Consider the following 23,506-nt stretch of genomic DNA (forward strand, 5'->3'; position numbering starts at 1 on the left):
ATACACAAACTTAACATAATAAAATTGCAAGAACTAAAGACACACACAGAAACACAACTGGAAATGATTAAGATTGGTGGATTATTTCAATATCAATTTTCCATGGAGAAACCTGCTAAAAGGTACACAGGATCTCTGTCTAATACTTTTTACAAGTGCAAATCAAAGCCAGTGATATATAAAATAGATAATGAATCATGAAAATTTGGGTTTTATACCAGAAATCAAAGGTTCATCAATGTGTTTCACCATGTTAATCAAATACTTTCTTAATGGATGCAAAAAAAAATTTTGACAAAAGTTAATATGCACCACAATTTAAAAAAAAACTCAGAAAACTATAAATAGAAGGGAAACTTTCTCAAGCTAGTAAAGAATATCTATAAAATCTTCATTTATTTTATTTAATGGTCTGTGATCAAAAATATTTTTGAATTAATGCATGAATTTAGCAAACTCAATGTCAATTTAAAAAGTGTAAGGTCATTGCACAAAAATCAATTGTATTTTTATATATAAACATTGAACTGAAAAATGAGTATCCAAGCCAATTATGTAAAACGTCTCACAATTTAGATTTGCCAGATTTGTTATCTCAAGATTTCATTCAGATTATTTTTGACAACCACCTGAATATCCTATTCCCCAATTAACTTTCATCTGTTGATTTTAGTACCAATTAATGATTTATCTGAATCAATTATTACTGTGGTGGTTGTAAAATGGCTTTTGAAAACTTCTACATTTACTAGTTGTCATTCTTCTATAAACAACAATTTTCCTATAAGAATTTTAGAAGAAAACGGCCTGGTGTGGTAGCTAAGGTCTGTAATCCCAGCACTTTGGGAGGCTGAGGCGGGTGGATCATGAGGTCAGGAGTTTCATTTTTTTCTTTTTTTTTCTTTTTTTCTTTTCTTTTCTTTTTTTTTTTGTGACGGGAGTCTCTGTCTGTTGCCCAGGCTGGAGTGCAGCAGTGCCATCTGGGCTCACTGCAACATCCGCCTCCTGGGTTCAGGCCATTCTCCTGCCTCAGCCTCCTGAGTAGCTGGGATTACAGGCGCCCGCCACCATGCCCGGCTAATTTTTTGTATTTTTAGTGGAGACGGGATTTCACCGTGTTAGCCAGGATGGTCTCGATCTCCTGACCTGGTGATCCGCCGGCCTCGGCCTCCCAAAGTGCTGGGAATACAGGCGTGAGCCACCGCACCCGGTGGTTGTGTTGCATTTTTATAACCACATCTACCTTCCACATCCCCAACACCTGGCAACCACTAATCTGTTTTCCATATCTTTAATTTTGTCAGGAGTTTAAGACTAGTCTGACCAACATGGTGAAACCCCGTCTCTACTAAAAATACAAAAATTAGCCAGACGTGGTGGTGCATGCCTGTAATCCCAGCTACTCAAGAGGTTGAGGCAAGAGAATAGCTTGAACCCAGGAGGCAGAGGTTGCAGTGAGCCGAAATCGCGCCATTGCACTCCAGCCTGGCAACACAGCGAGACTCCATCTTTAGAAGAAAACATAGGAAACACCATTCTGTAGATTGGCCTTTGGAAATGATTTATGAGTAAGTCCTCAAAATCACCTGCAACAAAAAAATTGACAAATGGGACCTAATTAAATGAAAGAGCTTCCGCACAGCAAAATAAACTGTCAATAGAGTAAACAGCCTACAGAATGGGAAAAAATATTAGTAAACTATGCATCTGACAAATGTCTAATATCTAGACTCTATAAGAAATTTAAATAATTGAACAAGCAAAAAACACATAGCCCCATTAAAAATTGGGCAAAAGACTGAACACTTTTCAAAAGAAGGCATATAAGTAGCCAACATACATATGAAAAAAATGCTCCATATCACTTATTATCAGAAAAATCCAAATCAATACCACAGTGAGGCATCTCACACCAGTCAGAATGGCTATTATTAAAAAGTCAAAAAACAACAGATTTGGCAAGGCTGCAGAGAAAACGGAACACATAGACTGTTGGTGAGAATATAAATGAGTTCAGCCACTGTGGAAAGTAGGTTAGAGATTTCTCAAAGAACGTAAAGCAGAGCTACCATTTGACCTAGCAATCCCATTACTTGGTATATACCCAAAGGAAACTACATCATTCTACCAAAAAGACACATGCACTCATGTGTTCATCGCTGTGCTATTCACAGTAGCGAAGACATGCAATCAAGCTAGGTGCCCATCAATGATGGATTGGATTAAAAAACGTGATTATATATAATATATATAATTATATACATAATATAGTTATATACATAATTATAATATATATCTCATATGTATATCACATATATGATGGAATATACATACATATTTATGCCACGTACATAGTAGGCATAAATATGAAGTGTACGTGATATTTTGGTTGAGGCATACAATGTATAATCACATCATGGAGAATTGGATATTCATCCCCTCAAGCATTTATACTTTGTGTTATAAACAATCCATTTATACTCTCTTAGTTATTTCTAAATGTATGATTAAGTCATTATTGACTCTAGTCTCTCCGTTGTGCTGTCGAATACTAGGATCTATTCATTCTTTCTATTTTTTTGTGCCCATTAATCATCTCCACCTCCACCCCACCCCACACTACCTTTCCCAGCCTCTGCCAACCATCCTTCTATATCTCCATGAGTTCAATCGTTTTGATTTTTGATCCCATAAGTAAGTGAGAACATGAGATGTTTGTCTTTCTGTGCCTGGTTTATTTCATTTTACATAATGACCTCTAGTTCTTTCCATGTTGTTGCAAATGACAGAATTTCATTCTTTTTTATAGCTGAATAGTTCTACATTTTGTATAGGTACCACATTACATTTTCTTTATTCATTCATCTGCTAATGGACTCTTAGGGTGCTTCCAAATCTTGGCTATTATGAACAGAGCTACCACAAACATGGAAATGTAGGTATCTCTTTGACAAAATGATTTCCTTCCTTTTGGGTATATACCCAGCAATGGAATTGCTGGATCACATGGTAGCCCTATTTTCAGTTTTATGAGGAACCTCTAAACTGTTCTTCATAGTGGTTGTACTAATATACATTCTCATCAGTATATGAGTTTCTTTTTCTCCATATCCTCCCCAGCATTTGTTATTACCTGACTTTTGAATAAAAGCCATTTTAACTGGGGTGAGGTGATAGTTCATTATAGTTTTGATTTCCATTTCTCTGATGATTAATGATGTTGAGCACATTTTCGCATGCCTGTTTACCATTTGTATGTCTTCTTTTGAGAAATATCTATTCAAATCTTTTGCCCATTTATTTTATCAGATTATTAGAGTGGTTTGAGCTCCTTTAAATTCTGGTTATTAATCCCTTGTCATATGGGTAATAGGTAAATATTTTCTCCCATTCCGTTGGCTGTCTCTTCACTTTTTTGAGTGTTTCCTTCACTATGTAAAAGCTTTTTAGGTTGATGTGATCCCATTTGTTCATGTTTGCTTTAGTAGCCTGTGCTTGTGGGGTATTGCCCAAGAAATTTTTGCCCAGATCAATGTCCTGAAGAGTTTCCTCAATGTTTTCTCACAGTAGTTTCATAGTTTGAGGTCTTAGATTTCAGTATTTAATTCATTTTGATTTGATTTTTGTATAAGGTGAGAGATATGGATCAAGTTTCATTCTTTTATATAGGGATATCCAGTTTTCCCAGCATCATTTATTGAAGAGATTGTATTTTCTCTGCTGTATGTTCTTGGCACCTTTGTCAAAAATGAGTTTACTGTAGGTGTTTAGATTTGTTTCTGGGTTCTCTATTCTGTTCCTTTGGTCTATGGGTCCGTTTTTAAGCCAGGACCATGCTGTTTTGGTATAGCTCTGTAGCATAATTTGAAGTCAGGTAATGTAATTCCTCCAGTTTTGTTCTTTGTGCTTGGGATAGTTTTGGCTATTCTGGTCCTTTTGTGATTCTATAGAAATTTTAGTATTTTTTTTTTCTATTTCTGTGAAGAATGTCATTGGTATTTTGATAGGGATTTAATTGGATCTGTATATTGCTATGGGTAATATGGACAGTTTAACAATATTGATTCTTCCAATCCATTAACATGGAATATCTTTATCTTTTTTGTATTCTTTTCGATTTTTATCAGTGTTTTATAGGTTTTTTTGGTAGAGATCTTTCACTTCTTTCATTAATTCCTAGATATTTAATTTTATTTGTTACTATTATAAATGCAAAAACATTTTTTATTACTTTTCAGATTTTTGCCTTCGGGATATAGAAATATTACTGATTTTGTATGTTGTTTTTGTATCCTTACAAATTTACTTAATTTTTTAAAATATTAACTAACATTTTTCTCTCTTATTTTTTATATTTTATTTTATGTTTAGGGGTACAAGCTCAGGTTTATTACATAGGTAGGCTTATGTCATCAGGGTTTGTTGTACAGATTATTTCATCACTCAGTTATTAAGCCTAACACCCATTAGTTATTTTTCCTGATCCTCTCCTTCCTCCCACTCTATACCCTCCAAAAGGCCCAGTGTGTGTTGTGCCCCTCTGTGCGTCCCTGTGTTCTCATCACTTAACTCCCACTTATAAGTGAGGACGTGAAGTATTTGTTTTTCTGTTCCCCCCAAAATATAAATCATTGTATTATAAAGACACATGCATGCATATGTTCATTGCAGCACTGTTCACAATAGTAAAGACATGGAATCAACCTTAAATGTCCATCAACTATAGATTGGATAAAGAAAATGTGGTACATATACACTGTGGAATACTATATGGCCATAAAAAGAATGATATCATGTTCTTTGCAGGGAGATGAGTGGAGCTAGAGGCCATTATCCTTAGCAAACTTTACGGAATTTGGTTATCAGTTCTGATAGTTTTTTTTTTTGTGTGTGTGGGGTCTTTGGGTTTTTCCAAATATAGGATCATGTTATCTGCAAATAAGAATACTTTGGCTTCTTCCTTTCCAATTTGGATGCCTTTTATTTCTTTTTCTTGTGTGATTGCTCTAGCTAGAATTTCCAATACTATTTTGAATAACAGTGATGAAAGTGGGCATCTTATTGTGTGCCGGATCTAAGAGGAAAGATTTTCAGTTTTTCCCCATTCAGTACATACTACCTGTGGGTCTGTCATATACAGCTTTTGTTACATTCAGATATATTCCTTCTGTACTCTTTTTTTTTTGAGGGTTTTTTTAATCATAAAGTGATGTTAAATTAGTTCAAATGCTTTTTCAGCATCAATTGAAATAATCATGTGATTTTTATCCTTCATTCTGTTGATATGATCTATCACATTGATTGATTTGCATGTTGAGCCATCCTTAAATCCCTGGGATACCACTTGGTCATGGCGAATGATCTTTCCAATGTGTTGTTGAATTCTGTTTGCTAGTATTTGTTAAGGATTTTTGCACCATCATTCATCAGAGATATTGGCCTGTAGTTTTCTTTTTTTGATGTGTCTTTATCTGGTTTTGATATCCATTTAATACTGGCTTTATAGAATGAGTTTGAAAGTATTCTCTCTTTCTTGGCTAGGTGCAGTGGCTCATGCCTGTAATCCCAGTACTTTGGGAGCCCAAGGTGAGTGGATCACAACAGGTCAGGAATTTGAAAATAAAAAAAGAATACTTTTTTTTTTTTTTTGAGATGGAGTTTTGCTCTGTCACCCAGGCTGGAGTGCAGTGGCATGACCTCAGCTTGCTGCAACCTCAGCAGCGTGAAACCCTGCCTCTACTAAAAATATGAAAATTAGTTGAGCATAGGTCTGTAGTCTCAGCTCTTGAAAGGCTGAGGCATGAGGATTGCTTGAACCCGAGAGGCAGAGTTTGCAGTGAGCCAAGATCGTGCCACTGCACCTCAGCCTGAGTGACAGAGCAAAACTCTGTCTCAAAATAAATAAATAAATAAATAATCTTTCTCTATTTTTAGGAACAGTTTGAGTAGGATTAGTATTAGTTATTCTTTAAATGTTTTGTAAAATTCAGCAGTGAAGCCAATGGGTCCTGGGCTTTCCTTTACTGGAAGACTTTTTATTATTGCCTAGATTTTATTACTTATTATTGGTCTGTTTGGTTTTTAATTTCTTCATGGTTCAATCTTGGTAGGCTGTATGTGTCTAGGAATTTATCTATTTCTTCTAGACTTTTCAATTTATTGGCATATAGTTGCTCACAGCAGCCACTAATAATCCTTTGAATTTCTGTGGTACCAGTTGTAATGTCTCCATTTTCATCTGATTTTATGTATTTGAGTCTTCTCTCTTTCTTAGTGTGGCTAAAGTTTTGTCAATTTTATCTTTTTAATAAACTAACTTTTTGTTTTGTTCATCTTTTGTATTACTTTCTTCATTTCAAATTCATTTGTTTCTGCTCCGATCTTTATTATTTATTTCCTTCTACTAATTTTGGGTTTGGTTTGCTCTTGGTTTTCTAATTCTTTAAGAGGCATCATTAGGTTATTTCTTTGAAATTTTTCCTGTTTTTCGATGTAGGCACTTATCGCTATAAATTTCCCTCTTAATACTGCTTTTGTTGTATCTCTTAGGTTTTCATATGTTCTGTTTTCATTATCATTTGTTTCAAGAAATTTTTGTCAACTTCCTTCTTAATTTCTTCATTGGCCCACTGGTCGTTTGGGAGCATATTGTTTAATTTCCATATGTTTTTATCATTTCCAAAAGTCCTCTTGTTATTGATTTCTAGTTTCATTCGATTGTGTTCAGAGAAGATGCTTTATATTATTTCAATTTTTTAATGTTTTAACACATTTTGTGACCTAATATATGGTCTGTTCAAGGGAATAATCCATGTGCTGAGGAGAAAAATATGTGTTCTGCAGTCATTGGATGAAATGTTCTGTAAATATCTATTAAGTCCATCTGTTCTATAGTGCAGATTAAGTCCGATGTTTTTTTGTTGAGTTTCTGTCTGGGAGACCTGCCTGGTGATGAAAGTGGGGTGCAGAAGTCTCCAGGTATTATTGTATTGGAGTCTATTCCTCTTTAGCTCTAATAATAAATGCTTTCTATATCTGGGTGCTCCAGTGTTGGAAGCATATATATGTATAATTATCATATCATCTTGCTGAATTGACCCCTTTATCATTATATAATGACCTTCTTTATCTCTTCTTACAGTTTTTGTCTGGAAATCTATTTTGCCTGATATATGTAGAGCTATTTCTGCTCTTTTTTGGTTTTCATTGGCTCTTTTTCCATCTCTTTATTTTCAGTCTATGTGTGTCTCTATTGGTGAAGTGTGTTTCTTGTAGACAAGAGATCATTGGGTCTTGTTTTTTTTATCTATTCAGCTCCTCTACATCTTTTCATTTTATATACCCTGATACAAATGGCCAAAGTTACTTGTCAATATCTTCAGTTAGAGACCCTTTGAGGGTAAGGCCTACATTCAAGTTGTCTCAAAGACTCATTTACCTCTGCTCTCTCTAACCCATTTCATATATCCTCACTAAATGATAGCCAAACACCAGGCACTGGTCTATGTGTGTGCCTACAGTGCTGAATTAGAGAGAAGTTCATGCTTCAAAGACCTGTGTGTTTGGAGGAGATAGACCACAAACATTTATATTAAGTACTATCATATGGATAATTCTAGGACTGAAAAAAGAGAAAATTGAGGTGCTATTTTAGATAGGTCATGCAAGACTCATAGGGAAGGTTATATTTGGGCAGAGATTGAATGAAGTGAAAATGAGTGTCATAAATTTTCTGTTAAAAATCATCTTAGTAGAGAAGGCTGTACCATAAAGAGACTGAAGTAGGAGTGCATTTGGGAGGTATTCAAAGAGTAGGAGAAACAGGGAGGCTGATAGAATATGAGTTCAGAGAAGTACATAGGGGCTGTATTTTTCCCTGTGAGCCATTGTAAGAACTTTAGATGGGAGGCATTTTGAGTGTTGATAGCAGGGAATGATATTGTATGATTTACATTTTAAAGGATTCCATTTATTCCTTGGGATTAAGGAGAAAAGGGTGGAAACAGAGAATAGCTAGAAGGCTATTGCAAGTTGCAGGGGTCTTGGCGACCATTATGCCTTAGAGCAGTGTGGTGGTAGCAGAAATGGTGAGAATGAATTGGACTCTGGGTGTATTTCAAAGAGAGAGCTGAGAGGATATGCTGGCAGATTGGATGTGCATTTCTATGAAAGAAAAAAAAGTCACAGATGACTCTAAGATATTTGATCTGTGGAACTTGGTCAATTATGGTACCATTTACAAAGACAGAGAAACTAGGGATGGAGCAGGTTTGTGGTGTAGGTGGAAAAATTTTAAAAACTGAGTTACTTATTAATCATCCAAGTGAAGGTGTATTTCCAATTTATGGAAATCACTTAGGAAAAGAGTATAGTGTGGTTAGAGAAGAGAAGAGGAAAAAATTATGAATTGCAGAGTACTTCATTTTTTGGAAGATAAAAATAATTCATCAAAGAAAATAGAAAAGAAGTGGTCAGTGAGGTAGGAGGGAAATGAGAAAAAATGAAATGTCCTCCCAAAAATAAAAAAATTGTTTTAAAAATGGGAATAATTGAGTATATCAATATTGCTGTTAAGTGAAATGCAGTCAGTTCTTCATTTGTGGGGGTTCCTCATCCTCGGATTCAACCAACCAATCTCTGATTGAAATAAATAAACAATAACAATTTAACAATAAAAATACAAATTCTAAAGATGTAACAACTATTTAGCATTTACATTGTATTAGATATTATAAGTAAGCTAGAGATGATTTAAAGTTTGTATATGGGAAGTTATATGCAAATATTACACCATTTTATATAAGAAACTTGATAGATTTTGGTAGTTGCAGTGGTCCTGGAACCAATCCCCCATGGATACCAAGGGATGGCTCTAACATGAGAACTGAGAATTTGCTATTGTCCCTACTTTCTGCTAGGGACAGAGACATATCAGGGGTAGGTTCAAAATGAGAAATGGAGACAATGGATACAGAAAACTCTTTTGAGGTGTTTTGCCATAAAGGAAAATAGATAAATGGGGTTACTGTAGAAGAGAGATGGAAGGATAAAGGGAGGATTTTCTTTTAAAATCAGATATATTTCACTATGTTTGAATGGTAGTGGGAGGAATTCAGTAGAGAGAAAAGATGATATGGGAAAAGGGTGGACAATGCTAGAGAAATATCCTTAAATGAGAAGCGGGTGCTGCAGTACTAAATTTAAGAGTTGACTTTTGATAATAACAGGAGGTCTAGCGGAGTAAGTGTATACAGGTACAGATTGGCTCAGTGAAATAAGAAGCCGGGTTATTAGCTGGCAGAAAAAAGTTGATAGGGGAAGGTGAAGGTCTGTGTATTAGTCCATTTTTACACTGCTGGTAAAGATATACCGAAGCCTGAGCAATTTACAAAAGAAAGAGGTGTAATGGACTCACAGTTCTATGTGGCTGGGGAGGCCTCACAATCATGGAGGAAGGTGAAAGGCATGTCTCATATGGCAGCAGACAAGAGAAGAGAACTTGTGCGGGGAAACTCCCCTTTACAAAACCATCAGATCTCATGAGACTTATTCACTATAACAAGAACAGCACGGTAAAGACATGCCCCCATGTTTCAATTACTTCCCACCAGGTCCCTCCCACAAGTGGGAATTACGAGGGCTATGATTCAAGATGAGATTTGGAAGGGGACATAGCCAAACCATATCAGTCTGAAAAAGAGGAAATCACAGGGAATTGTGGTGGCCTTTCTCTCTGCTGTTTAGATCTATTTATTAAATCACTGGACAATTTAGTATATAAATAAAATATATATTATTTATATATTAAAATATATATATATAAAAAAATAAAATTTAACAAAAGATCTGGGTAACATATAGAGACAGAGCTGAAATTGTCCAAGGCTATTAAAAGCAGGGGTCTTAAAACAAATGCAGATTTCAAGGAAGGTTATAAAGAAGCCAGTGTAAGACTAGGGTACATAATAGTTAATCAGCAAAATATGAATCATAGCATAATAAGAAAAGAACTAGAGACAGATGTCCTTGAGAGACATGAATAGTAGCTTTATATGCACATTTTTAAAATTGTGAATAAATAGAATGACGAAGTGGATTATATGACCTTAGAAATTATATAACTCCTCTCTCTCTCTCTCTCTGTGTGTGTGTGTCTATGTTATATATCCTTTATTACCAACCAATTTGAGAATATGATGAGATGACTAAATGGATTTTCTCCACTGAAAAGTGCATATGTGCACATATGTACAATATCATACATGAACACCAATGGATAAGAATTCTGATCCTACCCCTAAATGTATTCTGAGTAAACTGACTTTCCTCTGTCATGTCCATTGTAGTGTTTTTCACCCTCTCTGCTTGCAGTGCTTATCTTCATTTTCTCACCTACCAAGCTGCTGCTCCTCCTTCAAATTTGAAGTTAAGCTTTGCCTTGTCTGTGAAGCTTTTTATGATTCTTAAGAAACCCTAGGGGCACCTTCTTCCAAGTGTCTGATCTTTCCCTATTAACATTTATCACTTTGCTTTGTAACTGTTGGTTTGCAAGTCTGCTTAATCCATCCTGCTGTGGATTCTTTGAAGGCAGGATTAAATCTCTTCATTTCTGAATCATTATTACCCAGATTAGTGCCTGGCAAGTTTTGAATAAATTTTGCAAATAAGAGTCCTAAAAGGGGTTAGGGGACTTAAGCAAGTCAGTGTCAGAACTAAGCCAAAACTATGGTGTTTTCCTTGCTGAGTTTAAGTTTCTCTTTATTCTTCTTGCATCTACCTGCTTTTAAGGAAGAAAACATTTTTACACCAGGAAATAGCTGATGGGGCAAAAATGGACTAAAGTGCACATTGAGAGGTCATCTATAGGCATTAGTGCTCCCCCTTGTGGCATCTCAGGAAGGTGGAGGTGAAAGTGACCATGGACTTACCAAGGTCTGTTAGGAAGCAAGATGGGTCTTTAGCTGGGAGAGAACATCTGTGCCCCGACCTGTGTTTCCCCAGGAAGAAGTTAATCAGAAGATGTTTCCTTTCACCACAAGCAAAAATTATCTTTATTTCAAGTCTTCAATCATTTTAATTAGATTCCACAGGCATCTGAGTAGGTTCTTTAGGCAGATATTCTGACTTACATTATTGAGAATATAAGTCCTCATTATAACCTGTTGAAATAGGTTGTCTCATTCTAATGTTACCAGGTGAGACAACTGAGGTTCAGGATGTTAAAGTAATCATTGCAAGGGTGGACAGCCTGGAGCACTTGCCTTTGAAGTCCTCTATGTAGCATACTTTCTACCATACTCTGCCTGTTTAGACAATAAAAGTTTGGATTGCTGCAAAACAAGCTAGCTATCGTTGTTGCCAGAATTCTGTTAGCTACCAAGTAGGCAAAGGAAGCTGGCGTTCAGTGGACAGCTCAGGTGCAGAAATCAAAGCTGCTTTTTTTCCCTGCTGCTTTTTTCTATATGGAGATTGCAAGTTGCCGAAATATTAGCTGAAGACAAGGGCTACCCCATTGGGAGGTGGTGGATATGGTGGAAGGATGGCTGAAAGTACAAGGATCTCTATCTCTGATGCACAAACCCAGACCTCCCAAGTGGCCAGTGTTAAAGTCTTAACATTTTACTTGGAACAGAGGCTGGAGGAGAAAGGAAAAGCCTTCAGACTGTCCTCATGCAAAGGCTCCAAAGCCCAGCTTGAAACATTTTTCTTCTCTAAGACTCAAGACTTTTTTTTAACCAAGCCAGGAGCTTAGGAACATGCAACAGCTGATAGGGAGCTTTTAGGATGACTGGGTGCTGTCTTTACTGGCAGAGGCAAATATTAGCTTTGATTTGTAATGTTTTCATGACTCGCTTTCCTCTCCTGGAGTCTCATCACCCTTAGTAGATCTAACAAGCATCTAAATCACCACAAGAGTATGATTAACACATTTCCATATCCTAAACCCCTGCAAGGCAATGATCAAAATAGTAGCTGACACCTATTGAGCACTTATTATGTGACAGGTGTTTTACCTTCATGATTATCTCATTCAATCCTTATAGCAAACCATGTTGTAGTGACCCAGGCAGGTTCAGAAAACTTGCCCAAGATTACAATGAGTAGTCAGTGGATCTGAGACTAAAAGTAAACAATCTGACTCCACACTACATTACCTAATGAACTAAAAAAGAGTATCTGAGGAACTAGGTCTCCACCTGTAAGACTGCTCACTTAGTTTACCCAGCACATTTGAGAACCATAGAAGAGAAAAGCTAAAGCTTCTCCTTTCCCTCACTGTATAGCTGGTTAGATAGATAAGTACTAGCCCATGATCTAGCCAGCCATGTACTTCTTAAGAAAAATAATGGCAATTAAATTATTACCAAGACTCAACATTGTAGACAGATTTTATAACTGAAAAAATTTGTAAAAAAAAAAAAATACAGGCAACTGGGTGTGTTTGGTACTTTGATTTTAAGGTTGACCTATTATTGGTTACTAATTTGCTTTGATTGTCAATTTCACTTTCAGAAATTCCTGGATGTTGTGTCTCCACAACTTTCCAGAGGTTGCCACATCCATATCTGTCATGTTTCCCACAGAAGTCCTGCTGTCCTTCACTGCTCCGTATTATTTCTAATAACATTTCCAGTATTGCCCTGAGGGTTGTACCTCTTGTTGCCCTGGTCTCTGCCACCTGGCCTTATTGAACATCAAGAGAGGCTCAAATTTGTCCCCACCCATTCTTATCCCAATCAATATGCATGTAATAAGGCCCATCAGTAAAAAGGATTGAGGAAGGATCCTCCCCAAAACACATGGTTGTCAGGGTACAAAGCAGGCCTTGCCAGCAGGGTAGGTATGGGTGATGGGAGAAATTGGCAATGACCACCACCATTAATATGACTTGTTACAACCAGATTGTGGCTGTTGTAACAATCATGGAGGATAGATCTGTCTTTCAATCTCAACTCTGCCACTTCTGAACTGTGTGACTTTGAGAAAGTCATTTTGCCAACCAGAACTTCATTTTTCTGGTCTCTTAAATTAGGATAATAATACCTACCAAATAGCCTTGTTGTATTGCAAAACAAGTAACAGACTGGGGCCATTATGTCCTTGAAATTTTAGGATATACAGATAAGGGACACTATGATGGGTTGAGACCAGGCATATCAGGCTTTGCATCCTAACTTGCTCCACTTAGCAACTGTGTGAATTTGCAGAAATTTTTTCAACTCCCTGACCCTGTTTCCTCATCCGTAACATGCAGTTGAAACTACCTACCATATGGTGTATAGAAATAAGACAGTATATATAAGTAACTGCATTAAGACCTGGCATACAGATTCTAAATCCCTTTATTTCTCCTACTAAAGTTCCCATTATTCTTGACTATTTGATGCTGGAGAGCAAGAGGGGAAGAGGAGATTGTCCCCAGTAGTGCATTTGTCTTCTATCTCCCACTTAATAACATAACAATAATAGCCACTGCGATGGTCACCACTTCTAATATGACTGCTTTTACCACTACTGCTGCTGCTGCTGCTGCTATTCTGGTATTATTTATTGAGCACGAACTATGTAGCAATATGTAAAGGGTACTGCGATGTGCTCTTTACTGTGTTATTGATTTTAATCTCAATATGTCTGCTTTCAATCAATTTTATTGCATGGCCTTGAAAAATAGCCATTTCATTCCAGTCCTGGGTTTTTGTAGGCCAGGGTTAATGCAAGAATCTTTCATTAGTAAATCATAAACTCTAGAAGGTGTGAATAATAGGACTTGGCCTATGCATCTTTCTTTTTATCCATCTCGGCCCCAGCACCTGCTGATGAGTCCATCTTTGAGTGATTTCACAGTTTGTCATCCTAACTCTTCTGGGCTCTTAGTGTTTCACTGCAGCATTTTTCAGGCAAGCATAAATCTCCAAATCTTCAAGTTTTGAATCAGCTAGAACAAAATCTCAGCATTGCTTTTTATGCTATTAGTCATTCTCAATTGGTTCTTTTCCTTTTGTTCCAGTCATTCTAAATGGCAAAAAATAACAAAAACAAAAAAGCAATCATGAAGTCACATTCTTGGATGTTATTAGTAGAAAATAAAACGACATTCACTTCTATTCTGTTGAACATATACTTACTCTAAACAAAAGAAATTGATGAACTAAAACAAACAAAATATGTTTCTCGGCCCTGCTTTAGATAGATAAGCAAGGACAATTAATATTAAGGCTGTTATTTCTTTGTTCCAATTTATATTCTCCAAGGTATCTGAGATTAGATAACTATTAAAGTTTCATTCTGTATTATTTTTGTTATTTAGTGAAAGTTTATTACCTACAGGCCTTTTGAGATCAATAAACTTTAATGTATTACTATCCCTACAGAATGTCAGACCTGGAAAGAACCATAACTATAAGGATGAGATTTTTCTGGGGCAACCATCTCATTTTGCACATGAGAAAACAGGCCCAGAGCACCCTGAGATGTGTGTGCTTTGGGAGTTCAGAGGGGCCCCTCTTTGTAACACAATACTTTCTGTACACATAGTCCTTTGAAATTCTTTTTAAATTGTGTATGCTGAGTAATAAGTTACCTTTGAGCTTTTTAAAAAATCAGCTTTTTCCACTAGTGTAGTAAAGGAACACTACTGTTATCAGATTCAGCTTGTTTGTTCCAGTACCCACTGGGACATTAAGCAAGGACAGGAAGTATAGTGGAGGAGTTTGACTAAACATAATTGAGGAATAATCTTCTTTCCTCAGTACAAAGGAGCTTTTCAGAGCCTTATTGCTGTCCTACCTGGCTGCTTGTAATTTGCTGGGCATGTAGTTTCTGTGTCAGGAGCTGTTCACAAGACAAAGGGCACAGATTGCTTTTGGGAGCCTTGTTAATTGTTAATAATTCTTCTTCACTCTAGTCCCCACCCAGAAGCCAGAAAAATATGCTACCAGGTATGCTAGCTGTTCAAGCTTAAAACTATTTTTTAATAGAAACTTTATTAGGAAAAATAATCCAGTAAGTTCTATATACTCCTTCCGTGCTTGGTTCCCACTGTCTTCCTCCCTGTTACTTACCAACAATCCTGGTCCCAGTGTCTTCCCTTCCAGTGTGGTGTCTTCTCCTGCTGCTAGCCTTATGTCCTGACACAAATGCTGAAAGTTACCTCCTCCAGTGTCCTTCCAAGTATCTGAACAGTATGGTGACTCTGTCTTTACCTGCTTCAGTTGAAGAGTGAGAAGCTTCTGGTGGCTGTGTGATCATCAGCTTCATTAATTAGTAGGTCACAGTCTAAACATTTCTCCTCAGCGGTGCCATGACTCTTGGTGACCAGATTGAAAATCTGATGAGGCCCAGAGAGCAAAAGTGACTCTACCAGTGACCGGACCCCACTTATGGCAGGCCAGGATTAAGGTGGGAATCTCCTGTCCCATCTCTCAGGTGAATGTCACACTGTTTGAGACAACTTAAGGAAGGGAAGTAGAGAGAGTGAGTGTGCCCCTTGGTAGCTTTAATCTGGCCAAGCAGAACAACACAAATGGAGCAAAAGTCTCAAAGCAAAATCTCTCACTCAAAAGACAGTGTGCCTTAGTAATTAAGAACAAAAGATTTGGAGTTATGGAGGCCTATACCTGAGTCCCAGATGTGCTGCTTACCTACTGTCTGACTTGGAAACATCGTTTAACCCCACTGAACCTTAATTTTCTCACCTGTGGATGAAATCTATGATACCTACACCATGAGGTTGTCTTGAAGAACTAGATGACATGATGTATAAAAAAGACTTAGATGAATATCTAATATGTGCAGGCCAAGATGGTAATTATTACTATCAAGATGAGCCCTGCTGCATTCTCACCCTTATTTACTCTTTTTAGTTTTCTGGAAATCTTGCTATTTCAGTCATCTTTTTGAGATGCTTATCAAGGATTGGCTCTTAAGAGCACATGGCTTTGTATCAGATACAGCTATGTTTGAGTTTGGACTACATTTATTTACTATTTGTGTTACTCTATGCAGGTCAATCTACCTTTACAAAGCTCAGTTTTTGGACTTGTAAAATAGGAATAATAGGCGTACATCTTGATAGAGATGGGCCTAGTTAAAAGATTAAATTAGATTAAATAAGACTATAAATTTTAATAAAAACAAGAACCTTATCTTGTACAACATGGTGTTCCTTGCATCTGGCAATGTGCCTTGCATATAATTAGTGCTCAATAAATAGTTGTTAAAGGAAACAATTAATAATGCATGAATACAGCTTTTAATACAGTGTCTTGCATATATTAAGTGGGAACTATATCTGTCATACACCAGTTAAAATATATGCAGAGAAACAATTGCAGGGCCATTTAATATTTCTCTCAATAGATACCCATCTGGAATAGCCTTTCAGACTACCAAGATGTCTCCGTAAATGACTCTGACTACTTTTTTCTTAATAAATAAATGCCAGGGAGACAAATTTCAGAGAAGGTGGAAGCAGAAGGGGTTAACAGCTGATTCTGGGCTTTCTTGTAGAGACCTCCAGACTGGCCGAATAAGTTCTGACATTTGGGAATGCTAGGTGGGTAAGAAGGAAGGGATGATACTGAAGGTTGGGAGCTTGCATGAAACAGGTGACTAGGAGGAAGGTAAAAGGGTTGAGATTATGAGTATCTGGCCTTAAATCCTGCCTTGAAACCTGGAAAAATCACATAGTTTTGGTCTCAACTGCCCCATTTATAAAACAGGAATAACAGTACTTTGCAGGATTATCGTGAGAATTAAATGAGAGAGTGGATAGAAAAGTGATTTGTAAAATACTGAACCAAAATAAGGAATTATCCCTCCAGGATGGAATTTTGCTTACTCCATGACTCTATTCAACTCAAAATCCTGACCGAGTCCAAGTTGACCAAACCTAATTAGGTTTCCATCTTATATCATGAGTGTTCTCTGGATTTTATGGAAAAAAATAGAATTCATATCAATACAGTAAATATTAATTTTATCTGTTTTGAACAAAGTACATTTTAAATTATCTGAAACCCTCCCTCACCACCCTGGCAGTCACTTATTCATACATCTGGCAACCACATCACCTTGAACTTCTCTTTCCTCTTGATGACATTTGTTATTTGTCATCTCTTAACAGAACTTGAGCTGGAATTCTAGTGCTTTAAGAGACTCTCATTAAATTACTGTTGAAAGAACAAATAAATATTTTGAACTAATAATGAAATATGTTGCCAATTATTTGGTAGACAACATACAGCATAAGTCAAGTGTGTATTACATATAAAGCATCCCTAGTCTAAAAATTTGAAATCCATACTGCACCAAAATTCAAAACTCTTTGAAGGCGACATGATGTCACAAGTGGATAATTTCACACCTAACCTTATGTGATGAGTTACAGTCAAACACAGTCAGAACCTTGTTTCATACACAAAATTATTAAAAATATTATATAAAATTACCTTCAGGCTGTCTGTATAAGGTGTATTTGAAACATAAGTGAATCCTATGTTTAGATTTGGGTCTCATTTCAAAAATATCTCACTTACGTATATGTAAATATTCCAAAAATGGTTCTATGCATTTCTAATAAGGGATACTCAACCTGAATATATATAAAGAGCACAGATAAAATGCTCTACTATGGTCCAAAATGTGTCAGCCACAATGAAACCCCACAGAGCTGATCTCACTGGCACTGTGGCACCCACAAAGCTATAAATTTTGATTATTTTCCTAGAGTTGACAATTGTCTAATTGTTTTATTCCTTTGGTATTTTGATCTCCTTTATTAACTTTTCCCAAGCACTTCAACAGAATCATCGAAATCTCTCAGTACTATTTATCATATTGGTAAACTCACTGCATAACTCCTTCTGGAATCCTCTATCATCATGTTACAATCTTTTTTTTTTTTTTTTTTTTTTGAGACGGAGTCTTGCTCTGTCGCCCAGGCTGGAGTGCAGTGGCGCAGTCTCGGCTCACTGCAAGCTCCGCCTCCCGGGTTCACGCCATTCTCCTGCCTCAGACTCTCCGAGTAGCTGGGACTATAGGCGCCCGCCACCACGTCCGGCTAATTTTTTGTATTTTTAGTAGAGACGGTGTTTCACTGTAGTCTCGATCTCCTGACCTCGTGATCCGCCTGCCTCGGCCTCCCAAAGTGCTGGAATTACAAGCGTGAGCCACCGCGCCCGGCCATGTTACAATCTTAAGTGGTTTCTGTCTGTGCCTTTCACACAGCTTCTATGCAGGATAAGTGGAAGATTTACCCTGAAACTTCTCTCCAGAATCCTCCTGAGGATTATCTGTCCCTTTCTTTTTATGTCTCTTGTTTATAGATGGGATATTTTCCTTTCTGCCAGCTTATGTTTTCCTTCATGAGAAGCATATCTTCTAATAACGTATTGAGAAAGAGAGATGAAGGAATGACCCTTCTGAGACTGCTTGAATAGCAATGCCTCTATTATATCCTTATGCTTGATTTTTTAGGAGTTGAGGTACAGAACCATAGATAAGAAATTATTTTCCCATAGAATCTTATAGTATTGTTCCATTTCTGTCAAGCTTTGGCATTAATATTGAGCATTTAAAATTACCTAATTTCAGTTTCAGTGCTGATTTTTCTCTCTGGAAGGTTGTACATATTTCCTTAATATTTGATGTTCAAAATTTTCATGATGATATGTCTTGGCCTGGGTTTTTGTTTTTGTATTTTTATTGTTTTGCATTTTTGTTAGAGACCACGTTTGTTTACTCAGAAACGGTTATTTCGGCCGGGCACAGTGGCTCACGCCTGTAATCCCAGCACTTTGGGAGGCAGAGGCGGGCGGATCACGAGGTCAAGAGTTTGAGACCATCCTGGCCAACATGGTGAAACCCCGTCTCTACTAAAAATACAAAAATTAGCCGGGTGTGGTGGCAGATGCCTGTAGTCCCAGCTACTTGGGAGGCTGAGGCAGGAGAATGGCATGAATCTGGGAGGCGGAGCTTGCAGTGAGCCGAGATGCCGCCACTGCACTCCAGCCTGGGTGACAGAGCGAGACTCCATCTCAGAAAAAAAAAAAAAAAAGAAACTGTTATATCATTCCTTGATAATTTCATTCCCAATAATCTCTCTCTTTTCTTTCTGGAAAGTAGTATATTAGTCAGATTTCATAGATTGAACCTCAAATTCAGTGTTTTTCAAAGTTTATCATGCATTAGAATCACCTGGAGGCTTCCTCATACAGATTGCTGGCTTCACTTCCAGCCACTGATTAAGTTGGGATGATGGTTGAGAATTTCCTTTTCTAACAAGTTTATGGCTTACTGCTGCTAGATATCCTTTGAGAACCACTGTTCTAATCTCTTCTTTTGGTAACTTTTGTTTTTCACATCATTTTCTTTTTGTTCCCCTCTCGGAATTAATACCTACTCATTATTGTCTCAATTTTTGGTCAGATTTTAATTTTAGCTATAATATATTTAATTTTCTAAAGCTGTTTTGTATTTTATGGTTAAGGAAATAATATAATATTTTTAAAAATAGAAGTATAATTTACATAAATATAGATATCAAATATATAATTTCATGAGATCTGACGACTATGTATGTATCTAACCAACATCCTGATCACAAAATAGAATTTTTTCTTTCTCCTGAAAGTTTCCGTGCCCACTGCCAGTCATTCTTCCTGCCCACATGTCACAACTCTCCTGATTTACATAACCATAGATTAGTTTGTACGTGAATTTCATATACATGGAAACATATATTATGATCTCTTTTGTGTCTGACTTCTTTACTCAATGTGTTTTTGAGGTTCATCCATATTGTTTCATTTACAGTGGTTCATTCCTTTGTATTCCTGAGTAGTATTCCATTATTTAAATACAATACAACTTATCTATCTTTCCAGTTGATACATTTGAGATCTTACCCCTACCCCTAGTTTTTGGCTATTGTAAATAGGGCTTTTATAAGCAATATTGTACATATATGTTGTGGACATATGTTTTTATTTCTCCTTAGAGTAGAATTTCAGGCTTGTTGGGTTAGGAGTATATTCAAACTTATAAGAAACTGCCAAAGAGTTTCCTGAAATAGTTGTATCACCTTATGCTTTCACCAGCAATCTATAGGAATTCTTGTTACGTATCTGACACTTGATGTTTTCATTATTTTTATTTTTAGCATTTCTAGTTATTGTGAAGTGGTATTGCATTGTTATTCTAATTTGCATTTGGCTAATAATTTATAATTTAAGATTTTCTCATGTAATTTTTGATCATTTAAATATCTTGTTTGATGAAGTATCTGTCAAAACTTGTGGCAACTTATTGATTTGCAGAAATTATTTCGCTATTTAGGATACAAATTATCTTTCAAATATAAGTATTGTATGTACTTTTTCGCTATTTAGGATACAAATTATCTTTCAAATATAAGTATTGTATGTACTTTTTCTCAGACTATGAATTGTCTTTTAATTGTTAACAGTGTCTTTCATGAAAGTTTTAAATTATGACAGAATGAGAAAAATTAATTCTTATGTGTATTGCCTTTTGTGTACTAAGAAATCTTTGCACCCAAATTGTAGACATTCTCCCAAATTTTTATCTGAATGGTTTATAATTTTAGTCCTTATATTTAGTTCTATAGTGTAATTTTATCTTTTTATTTATAATTTTTACATAATTGTACATATTTATGAGGAACAACAGGATGTTTTGATACATGTATAAATTGTGTAATTATCACATCAGGGTAATTAGCATATCCAGCACATTAAACATTTATTATATCTTTGTGAAAAATTTATTATTTCTTTGTGAGATGATTCAAAAACCTCTCCTTTAGGTATTTTGAAATATACAATACATCAGACTATGCAATAGACTGACAGAACTTATTTTTCGTATCTAATTGTAGCTTTGTCCCCATTGACCAATCTCTAACCATCACCCACCCTCACCCTAACCCTCCCCATCCTCTGATAACCACTATTCCACTCTCTACTTCTGTGAGGACAACTTTTTAGATACCACATATTATTGAGATCATGTGATATTTGTCTTTCTGTGACTGGCTTGTTTAACTTAACATATTGTTATTCAGGTTTATCCACGTTGCCACAAATGACAGTATTTCATTTTTTATGGCTGAATAGCATTCCACTGTGTAGATGTGTATATATATCATATACGTTATATGATGTGTATATATATCATATACGTTATATGATATATTCTTTATCCATTAATCTGTTGATGGATATTTAGGTTGATTACATATCTTGGCTATTGTGAATACTGCAGCAATAAACATGGATGTGCAAATATCTCTTCAACATACTGATTTCATTTTCTTTGAATATATACCCAAATGTAATGAGATTTCTGGATCATATGGTGGTTCCATTTTTAATTTTTTGAAGAAACTCCATACTGTTTTTCATAATGGCTGTGCTAATTTACATTTTCACCATCAGCGTGTAAGGATTCCCTTTTCACCACATTGTTGCTAACATTTATCATATTTCGATTTTTTAAAAATTGTCATTCTGACTGGAGTCAGGTGATATTCTAGTTTTGATTTACATTTTCCTGGAGATTAATAATGTCAAGCATTTTTTTTTTATTTCTGTTGGTCATCTGTATGTCTTCTCTGAAAAAAATGTCTATTCAGGTCCTTTGCGCATTTTTTGTTGCATATTTTGTTGTTGAGCTGTTTGAGTTTTTTATATATTTTAGATGTTAGCCTCTTATCAGATGTATAGTTTGCAAATATATTCTTCTATTCTGTCAGTTGTCTCCAAAACAGCATGGCTCTGTCATAGAAACAGAAACATAGACCAATGGAACAGAATATAAAACTGGAAATAAACCCAAGCATCTATATACAACTGATATACAACAAAGATGTCAAGTACATGCAATGGGGAAAGGACAGTTTCCTCAATAAACAGTGCTGGGAAAACTGGATATTCACATACAGAAGAACAAAACTAGACCCTTATCTCTCACCATATACAGAAATTAACTACTAAAAATGTATTAAAGGCTTAGACGTAAGACCCGAAACTACAAAACTACTTGCAAAAAACAGGGAAAACTCCACGATATTGTTCTAGGCAAGGATTTTAAAAATAAAACCTCAAAAGCATGGGCAAGAAAAGGAAATACAGACAAATGGTATCATATCAAATTTTAAAAAAAACTTCTGACAGCAAAGACAGCAATGAACAGAGCAAAGAGACAACCTACAAAATAGGTGAATATATGCACAAATTATGATCTAATTTTAATAAAAAACAATTTCTATATGTAGTTTGACGTAGGAGTGAAGCTCATTGCTCATTTATATTTAAAATGGGTTTCCAGTTGTAGGATCTTTTTTTAGTGGTTCTTATTTCCTTCATTGGATTGCCTTGTCACTTGTTGAAAAGCTATTGACCACATATATATGACTTTATTTCTGGAGTCTATTCTGTTTCTTTCCACTAATCTGTATGTCTATCTTGTACCAAATTCCTACTGTCTTCATTGGCTTTACGGTAATCTATGTAATCTGGTAGTGTGAATTCTCTGAGTTTATTCTTATTTTCCAAGAATGTTTTGTTATTCTGAGTTTTTATTTTCTTGATTTTCCATAGAAGTGTTATGAGTAAGTTGTTGATTTCTACCAAAAAGAAGCTTATTGAATCTTGTTTAGGATTACATTAGATTCATCAGTTGCTTTGGGGAAAATTTACATTTTATAAAATTATCCCTTCCAATTCATGAAAATTGTACAAAGCCCTTTTTATTTAGGTATACTTTAATTTCTCTGGAATATTTTGTTTTGTCTGCAAAGGTCTTGAACATTTTTGTTCAATCTATCCCTGTAGGTTTAGTATTTTTGATCATATTCAAAATAAAACTTTATAAAATTTATTTTTCCAATTGTTCGGTGTAGGAATATAGAAATGAAATAGATTTTTGTATATTAACCCTTATCCTGAGACCTCACTAAATTCACTTACTACTTGTAGTAGTTTTATTTCCTTTGAGTTTACTTCAAAATTTTTATGTGAATAATCATGTCCTATGTAAATAAAGATAATTTTGTTTCTTTGTGTTCAAACTCTGTACTTTTTACATATTTTTCTTCTTCTTTTATGCAATGACTATCTAGGACCTTCAACCATGTTTTCTGGAAGGAGTGAGTACCAACAATGCTTGCCCTGCCCATAGATGGATAGCGTTTGATCCTTCAACATTAAGTGTGATATAAGTGTAATGTTTCTTGTAGGTTTTTCATAGTTGTCCTTTATGATATTGAGGAACTTTCCTTATATTTCTAGTTTTTTGATAGAATTGATACTGAATTTGTAAAATGCTTTTTTTGTGTGTGGTGATCCTGTTGCTCTTGATTTTGTTATTGTGATAAATTATACTGATTGATTTCCAAATGTTATATCAAACTTGCATTCCTAGGATAAATCTCACTTGGTCAAAATATATCATTCTTTTTGCAAATTGCTGTAATCAATTTGCT

The sequence above is a fragment of the Nomascus leucogenys genome, chromosome 15 (genome assembly GCF_006542625.1).
Source record: "Nomascus leucogenys isolate Asia chromosome 15, Asia_NLE_v1, whole genome shotgun sequence".
Lineage (NCBI taxonomy): Eukaryota > Metazoa > Chordata > Mammalia > Primates > Hylobatidae > Nomascus > Nomascus leucogenys.